Genomic DNA, 9875 nt, shown 5'->3' with positions numbered 1-9875 from the left:
CGAATGGCCGAGGTCGTAAAGATACGGTCGGTTTAGGACAGAATAATAATTCGAGGTTCGCTAGATCGAACCCATTTATCTGAAAAAAAAATTAATTCAATAATTTTTCTAACTGTGTAAATAAATAAGATATATAGATAAATAATTAAATTTATTGAGTGCTGCCAGTATTACAAAAATTGACATAATATACATGTGCATATATATAAATATAAATGTATGTATATATATATATATATATATATATATATATATATATATAAATATATAAAAGATAAGAAATAATAGGAGGAGGATAATTTTTAATAAATTCATATTCACGCCTGGTTAGCAGTAAACCAAACCTACTTTGGTGTAATTTAAAAATCTTTTTTTTTTTTCGATGAAAAACCTATCTATCAGGGGCAGCCAAAATTGGTCAAAATCATGACTTTCAAATGCAATTTTAAGGCCCTTAATGAATGAAATTGATAATTTTAATGAATGCATTGTGTAGACTAAAGTACAATCTTTATACCAAACCAAAAAAATTACAAATTTATCGTCGTCTTCATAGTTAAAATCAGCTTCAAAGTTGGCCATTTTTCAAACTTCAAATTGGTAACAAATGCAGAAGAATTTTTTTTTCCAAAAACTGATTTCATATTCGGTATCAGCGCCTCGAAAACTATCAGAGTCGGTCAAAACATTTTGAAAATCGCGAAAAAAAATTTTCATTTCATTAGTAAAATTTTGATTTTGCAACCAAAGATTTCGATTTTTCAGGGGCTGTATGTGGGTTTATCCAAAAACGGATAATATTTTCAAAATCAGCGTCCCAAAATCAATCAAAACCAATCAAAACATTTTGAAAATCGCGAAAAAAAAACGATTTTTTTTTAAAAAAAATCGATTTTGCAACCAAAGATTTCGATTTTTGCGGGGTGTATGTGGGTTTATCCAAAAATAGATAGCATTTTTGAAATCAGCGTCCAAAAATCTTTTGGAATCAGTCAAAATATTTCCAAAATTGCGAAAACAAATCTATTTTTGTGCTAAAATTCCGATGTTGCAACCAAAGTTTTTGTTGTTTTCAAGTGGAACACACCCTGAAAGCTCATCAAACAGGATAATTTCGTCTTTGGCGTAATAAAAAATTATCCAAAAATTTTGTCCAATAAGTTCTTGATCATAATTTTTTTTTAGTATAGGGGAGACCCAGATTTTATGGTTCCTGTTCCTATAAGTGCATAAGTACCTGTAATAAGAATAAATATTTATTCTATGGATATACATTTAAAATAAGATTATTTGTTACTAAATACCAGACCAGTAACAATAAGTAAGCTTAGAATATTTTATTTGAAAATCAAATATTCAATACACAAAAACTTAGTGAAAAAATAAAAACATTCGAATAATTTGTAGGTAAGTACATATTTTATGTTAATCGAGTTTAAAAAAAAAGCTCTTAAAACAATCCATGGATAGTATTCATGGATTCAACTTCAAATAAATCATTTATTATAATCGAATAATTTGATATCATTACTGTAGTTATAACAAAGCATAGGTTTATGATTTATAAATCTCAATTTTATCTATATTTCACTAATATAAATAAATTAAAATGCCCAGAACAAATTTTTCAAGTTGTTTGATAAAATGTACACAGACACAAATTCGCGTTCCAGTTAAAAATTATACGAAATTTTAGTATCCAACTATATGTACTAGTTTGTACTAAATTCTAGTAAATTTGATATAGTTTTTACTAATGTAAACAAATTAACATGCCCGAAAAGAAAATTAAAAGTTATTTGAAGAAAAGTAAAAAAAAGTCCCAAATCTATATATTACGTTTAAATTTGTGTTTCAACTGAAAATTGTTCAAAATTTTGATATGCAAGTATATAACACAATTTATACTATTTGTTAGTAAATTTCATCTAGTTTATACTAGTATAAACAAATAAACATGTTCTGAACATAGTTTTAAAGTTATTTCACAAAATGTAAAAAAACATCCAAAATCCACCTATAGCCAATTATCAAACTCAAATCTGCGCTTCAACTACAAATTATTCAAAATTTTAATATAAAAGTGAATATAACAATATACATTGAATTCTAGAAAATTTTATCTAGTTTATACTAAAATAAACATATAAAAGTGTCCATAATAAAATTTCCAAAACATTTGACAAAATGTAAAAAAATGTCCCAAACTCGCATATTGAATGCAATTGAATAAAATTTGTTTGATAAAGTCCATGAATTCAATATGGTTAATGATTCATAAATCTTAAACGGCATAATTATACTGTTAGGTCGCTAAAATCATTATTCTACTTTTGAATGATATTTTAAAGTATTCCAGTATTAAAAAAAATGTTGGTAATTTAATTTTGTGCCAATTTTTTTAAACAAATAATTTTTATTTTATCAATTAAATTAATTAATTAATTTAATTGAAAATGGCACTTATGTTTCAAAAAAAAATATATATTTACAAAGAGTATTTAAGAATTTGGACCCTTTTATGATGTAAATATTGAAATATTGATAACAACTGCACTTTTAATAAATATTATTAACACGACAATTAATACACAAATATTTGTTTTCAAAGAAAACATTCAAAAATGTATTTCCTTGTATAAAAAACACACCTTTTGTTTGAATAATGAAAACAAGTATTTTCCTCTTTTGAAATATTTCTGACTTTGAGCAGTTTTGAAAAAGTAAGAAAAAATGAACTAAATGCGACCTGTTCTACTTGATTAATTTAAAGATATCTATCCACGGATTTTTTTACAAAGTTTTTGTGGTTTTATTCTCAAATAAAATATTTAATAATTAACACATTTGTAGAATAAACCTGTCACAACAGACATTTTCAACCGAAAACAACTGTCAATTTTGACGTTTGACAATCTAATTCACTTTTGACGTTTAAAGAAACAAATTCATGTATTAATCTCATTGTTTTAGACTTGAATGAATATCATAATGTGTTGAAACAAATATTTGTTTAGAATTATGCCCAACAGTTTGCCAAAATATTTAGAAATACATAAACATGAACCACTTTGCCTTAAAATTAAAATATAAAACATTATTTTGTACTTACCTAAATCATATTTTCACAATAAACACACTTCAACTTTAAATCTATTTAAATTTATGACTTGTACATTTATTATTATTATAAAGAAACTTGTTCAACCAAGATCCAGGCAACACAGACTGTTGACATATTTTAAAAATATTTACAACAAAAATTGAACATAGAGCACAAAAATTGAACATAGGAATCTTATTGGATTCCTTTTTACGCAAGAACTGTCAAACGTTTGACGTTAGTTCCTCACGAACTGGGAACGATTTTGCATAGAGGCGCTGCATGCAATCGCCTCGATGAATCTAGAAATCTTACTGGATTCCTTTATACGCTTTTATATATAATGATGGTCCTGGCTTAGGAGAAATAACAATATATACATTTATATATCGCTTTATACGCTATTAGATATATAATTATGGTCCAGATTTTCAAGGAATATCAATATATACATTTATATATCGCTTTATACGCCATAAAATATATAATTATGGTCCCGATTTTGAAGGAATATCAATATAGACATTTATATATCCATTTTCCTATCCACGGATTTACATATTGTTTTTTCCATCATTAAAGATGGACTAGCTGCTTTAATTTGTATAATTATATAATTGGATATATAAATTTAGATATTGAATTGTATATTATTAAACTTAAAAACTCCGTACAGTAAGAATGAAATTAGATATATAAATGTATATAATTACTGTGTATCATATATTGAATTATTATATTATTATCATTAAGAAATATATTTTAAACATTGTGATATTGCTAATTATACATATGAGTATATTTGTAATATTTTAGAATTATATAAATAAATATTTAAGTAAATTAATTTGATTCTTTTTTTAAAACATGGGTGTGCTGGTAGTTATTTATATTATAAATATACCATTGGTATATTTAAGTAATTTAAGTAATTTAATTTGTATTTTTTTTAAACATGGATGTGTAATTTATTGAATTTTTCAGGTCGCTTTTGCCAAACAATAATAAATAAGCATAAATAATTTGCCAATCAATAATTATTAGCCCTATAATTACTGTTATTTACTTAATTATAATAATACATAAAAATCCATTTACGTAAAGATATATCTATTTTATTTTATATGATACTCATTAATTTATTCAAAAATCATTTATTAATAATATTTTTTTAAATTAATTTATTAACTTCCCGTAGGGCAAGTTATAGTAATCGCAAAAAAATCGAAAATGAAAATTTTTATATATCTTTACGTTTCAAAGGTTTCTGAACATTTGGCATACCTTAGAAAAATGGATGTATGTTGTGTGTGTTGTATTGGTGTGTGTATGTGTGTGTGTATGTGTGTGTGTATGTATGTACGTGTGTTTGTATGTGCGGATACAATTTTCGTCGACGATTTCGGGAACACGGATCAACCGATTTGAATAATTCAAAAAACATTCGATTCGTATTGAAAGGAGACGTGCTGATTAGTTTTTGGCGAAGGCAGGTTCTAGCCGTTCCGAGATACGGGGCAAAAAGTGCCTAAAACGGTAACTCATTTTTTAAGAGAACGGAGCGTCCGATTTAAATAATTCAAAAACATTTTACTTGTATTGACAAGATGAAAAATCGATAAAATTTTCATAAAGGTAGGTCTAGCGGTTTCGGAGATATGGAGGAAAAAGTAAAAAAATTAGCCATTTGGCGGTCAAAAATAATCATTAGACATATGCACATCAATTATCAGATATTTTATAGAGATTTTAATAATAAGTATACATTTTGTTAACATTCCTATGGGTTCCGTACCAATGCTTATGCGTTAGACAGCGACGCGGCGCTTACGCGCTTTAATTTTTTCCATATGCAGTTAAATCAGTACGATTGCTTTGAAAAAAAAGTTCAGATCTTCCACAATATGTCAAAAAAGAAAAAAATATTTTTTTTTCAAAAAAAAAATTAAATTTTTTTTTCAAAAAAAAAAATTAAAAAAAAAAAAATTTTTTTCAAAAAAAGTAATTTTTTGTCCATATATATAATTTCTCAAAAATCTTATTTTTTCAAAGTACATTTTTTTCAAAAATGTTAATCGTTTTTAAAAAATTAATAATTTTTGGTACGGGAAGTTCCAGCAATATGCCTTAAGGCACGATGCCTTAATTACCTTAAGACAGAATTCCACTTACAGCTAGGTTTTTAAATTAATTTATTCAAAAATTCTATCCTTTCGCAATGATAGGAAGAGCCGACATCGAAAGATCGAAAATCTTCATAGTACGCTGCGTCTGTAATCGTTTCGAAGTATCAGGAGAACAGACGCGCTCAGAATATATATATGATAGTATAGTACTATTCGCGCGACCTATAGAACCGCGTACTCTTCATACAATTCATACATTTTCATACGAATTTTTCTGCCGATCTAACAGGGTAGCAGGCACATTTTTCTATCAAATTTCGCTCATTTTTTACAGGGCCGTCTGCTGAAATGTTAGGGGTAATTATTTTTAAAATTAAAAATGCAATTTATTGTTTTGGGATATTTTGATAAGTTTTTGTGTTGGGAATGGTTCTTTAACATTAATATTATTGTATAAGCATTGAAAAAAGAAGTAAATGTGCATAATGTAGCTGATAATTGCAAAATTTAGTTATTTGTGTGTACGTACTACAATTTTCAACTTTTTATCAACGTTTCCAGAAGAACGGCTGTACCGATTTTGAAAATTTAAAAAGCATCGGATGTGGCTTCATGAGCACTCTACCCGATTAATTTTTTGCGACGATCGGTCAAGCCGTTTCTTTAAAATTAGTGTAAATGTGCAAAAATTTTGCCCACGTTTTTTATAAAATCCTTAAATCGAATTTAAAAATTAATGAACTATTTGAAAGATATTTTTGGGGAATCATAGTTCTCAGTTTTTGGTAAAGATCGGCTGAGCCGTTTCTTTATAATTAGTTAAATAATAAAAACAAAATTTATTTTGTTATTAACTTTTATAAATTAGACACATAGTATATTTTAAAGTGAAATTACATTTATTAGTAATATTATAATTAGTGCAATTTTTATAATAATGTGTTTTTCCGACTACATATAAATATGTTCAAAATGCGGTCCTGGTTTCTTGTTAAATGTAGTCCTGCTTTCTGATTGGTTGCCTCGTTTTGACAGCTCCAAATATATAAATGGCGGACAATTCTCGTTACTTCTTACGAAAATGCTCCTGTAATCGCTTCGAAGTATTAGGAGAGCAGAAACGTCAGAATATATATATGAAAGTGCAATATTTTTCGTGCACAATGTATGGTGTGACTATTACGAATTCAAATAACCTTAATGTAAGTAAAAATTGATTATCATTATGATTATTATATTTCAAATGAAGTGTCATGTGGCTATTATATATTATATTTTTTATATAAATTCCTATGTTTATGATTATTATTAAAACTTATTTCTTTGTTAATTATTAAATTGTTACATTGTTACATGTAGTTATCTAGTAAAAATTATCACTATCTAGTGATTCTTGTAATAAATCTATAATCTTTTCACAGGTGCTTATAACTTGTAAGGAAACAAGAAAAAAAATTAAAAATATTATTGATGAATTATGTAGAGGCATACCATTTGTTGTATTTAACTGTCTTCTCAGAAATATACATTAAACAGAAATACACAGATGATGAATAGAAGATCGAGTAAGTTTTGCAGCATGTTATATACTATTATATATAATAGTTTTAGAAAATTTTATTTTATTCATATGAAAACTTAAATATCGAACTACAATTCCAATGAATTTGCCAATTCATGTGATAATAGTATAGAATAAAATGATAAATCAAAGTAGTAAAGCCAGTATATTAAACTTCAGTTGTAGTTACATAAAACGCCAAATATTTTTTAATGAATTGAGCCAAAAAAATGAAATGCTTATATTTTATTTAAGAAACACAATTCTGTACAAAAGTACATTTTACTCACAATAATCTAAGAAAATACTACATAAACCTATTAGAATTTCATGTGAATGTAATTGAATCAAATGCAATGAGTGAATTCACTGTAAGTCATTCTATAGATAAATTCTTTATTGAATCAGATTTATACTTACAATTCTTTTTATAATGAAAAATGAATTCTTTGTTCTATCAAAAGTACTTTGAAGCAAAAGCATTACTGAGTTTTAATTAATTGTCAATGAATTGATAATTATTGATGTGCTTCGAATAATATACATACTAGTTTCTACTATCACAATGCTTTTTGAATGAATTGAGTTTAAAAATAATAAGAACTTTATATAGTGCATATAATATGTACGTTTCACAAATAAGTATTTAATTAATAACAATAATTTCACTGAATTTCTATTTTATAGTGTTATGGATTCTTGCACTGTTGCAAGTATACATACTTTGGAGAATAATGATTGTTCGGGATGGTAACAGGATTGTTCCTGTACTTCAGAGATAACGGGACAAGTCTGATACAAATATTAATAGAAGTATGCATTTATGCTGATTTCCAAATGATGATGTCTTTAAAAATATAAATATAGGTAACTATAATTTTGTGCATGTACTACAAAATGAGAATGAAGAATTATATTATAAGATAAGAAAACTTCAAGCTTCTAAATACATTTATACAATCTTGTGGAGACGTTAACATTTTTCATCACATGCAGATGAAAGACCAGATAGTAACCATATATTTTACCTCATGATATCTACAAATACAATAGATAAATCACAAAACTAAGAAAGGAATATATATGTAACTTCATAAACAAAAAGCAATTGTAAAATATTTAATATTTTACTCAATTAACACATTACAAAAATAAATTTATTCTTTAAATATTTAATATTTAAAATAGTATAATTACAAGCATTTAAGTAATTTAATACTGAATGATCTGAATTAATATAATTTTTTATAACAATAAAGTAATTCATAGGAACTTTACTGCTAAAAATAAGAATGTTTTGACTCATACTTTCGTATGATGATACTTTTTCATATGATATAGTTAATTATTTAATTAATTTTGCTAGTAATATAACATTTCATTATTCATTATTACAACTCAAATATTTCTATTATAGGAAATTCCAAGAAAATGTGTAAATAGAATAGAATGACATGGTAAATCAAACTAGTAATGCCAGTATATTAAACATCAGTTTAGTTTCTACTATTACAATGCTTTTAGAATGAATTGAGTTTAAAAATAATAAGAACTTTATATAGTGCATATAATATGTATGTTTCACAAACAAGTATTTAATTATTAACAATAATTTAACTGAATTTCTATTTTATAGTGTTATGGATTCTTTTACTGTTGCAAGTTATACATACTTCGGAGAAAAATAATTGTTCGGGATGGTAACAGGATTGTCCCTGTACTTCAGAGATAACGAGACAAGTCTGGTACATATATTAGTAGAAGTATGCATTTACGCTGATTTCCAAATGATGATGTCTTTAATAATATAAATATAGGTAACTATAATTTTGTGCATGTACTACAAAATGAGAATGAAGAATTATAAGATAAGAAAACTTCAAGGTTTTAAATACATATATACAATAAACAAAAGGCAAATGTAAAATATTTAATATTTTACTCAATTAACATTATAAAAATAAATTTATTCTTTGAATATTTAATATTTAAAACAGTGTAATTACAAGAATTTAATTAATTTGATAGTGAATGATCTGAATTAATATAATTTTTTATAATAATAAAGTAATTTATATGAACTTTACTGCCAAAAATAAGAATTTTTATCATATAGTTTATTATGTAATTGATTTTGCTAGTAATGTAACATATCATTATTCTTTATTACAACTAAAATATTTCCATTATAGGAATTTCCAAGAATCCAGAACGATGTGTCTATCCAGATTTTTTGTGTCTGCAATGGATAATGCTGTGCATTTTCTGTGTTAAGAACTTACGATGGATCGCCTCCAACGCATACTATAGGAGTACCTTTAACTGGAACTAACCTATGAAGCACAATTAACGAAGATGAAATATCTGAGCATGAACATAATGATATAGAAAGCAAATTGCCTTTGTACCTTTGGGAAGAAATGAAATGTCCGTGTCAATAGTTGAAACTTAGCTTTAGCTATGTATGATTTTCTTTATATTGACTTTTTATCAAAAGTATTTCTTGTAGATTACTTTATATAATTTTTTATCAACTGTTTGAAACTTACAACAGAAGTTTTTATACAACTTATGATGATCTATATAATACATAGCAATAAATAGATTTGAAATATCTAATTTTTATCAATTATAGAACGCGCATTCAGCTTCTGTTAGCAAGTTTTTGAAGCTGCTATTTTATGGATTAACAAGCTAATGATGCTGGCTTCTTTTTGAATTATAGCTTTATTGTCATATGATCACAATTAAACAAGTTTAAGTTTTAAATACATTTTAATTATATTTTGATAAATATGTTTTAAGGCAAATTAAAGTTGTTTGTGCCAGCAATAATATTTCTAGTACTAATACCATTATAGGAGATTCCAAATTTTTTACCCATGCCATCATCCTCAGTATCTTTTAAGTTTAATCCTTGCAGTGGACCATTTCCATATCAGACTTTAGGAGTACCTTTAACTGGAACTTTTACAGTTTTATCATTACAGTTTCACACCTATTGATGAAATAGATTTGAAACAATCTGTCGACATCTTGAATAAGTAATAAGGAAGATGAAACATCTGAGAATGAATATTATAAT

At 25.8% G+C, this 9875-nt stretch overlaps 1 long non-coding RNA gene across 1 annotated transcript; it reads left to right on the top strand.

Annotated features, from left to right (window-relative positions):
* The first annotated feature begins 6378 nt into the window (after positions 1–6378).
* Positions 6379–9160, top strand: LOC113383807. The gene is made up of 5 exons (XR_003367780.1): positions 6379–6431; positions 6651–6794; positions 7478–7657; positions 8427–8607; positions 8983–9160. It is a non-coding gene; the product is annotated as an uncharacterized LOC113383807 (long non-coding RNA).
* Positions 9161–9875: the final 715 nt, after the last annotated feature.

Source organism: Ctenocephalides felis, unplaced genomic scaffold (genome assembly GCF_003426905.1).
Source record: "Ctenocephalides felis isolate EL2017-DRISC unplaced genomic scaffold, ASM342690v1 CF-g0.4_SCAFFOLD_03570, whole genome shotgun sequence".
Classification (NCBI taxonomy): Eukaryota; Metazoa; Arthropoda; class Insecta; order Siphonaptera; family Pulicidae; genus Ctenocephalides; species Ctenocephalides felis.
The sequence above is the reverse complement of the archived record's forward strand: the minus strand, read 5'-3'. Positions and strand labels throughout refer to the sequence as shown.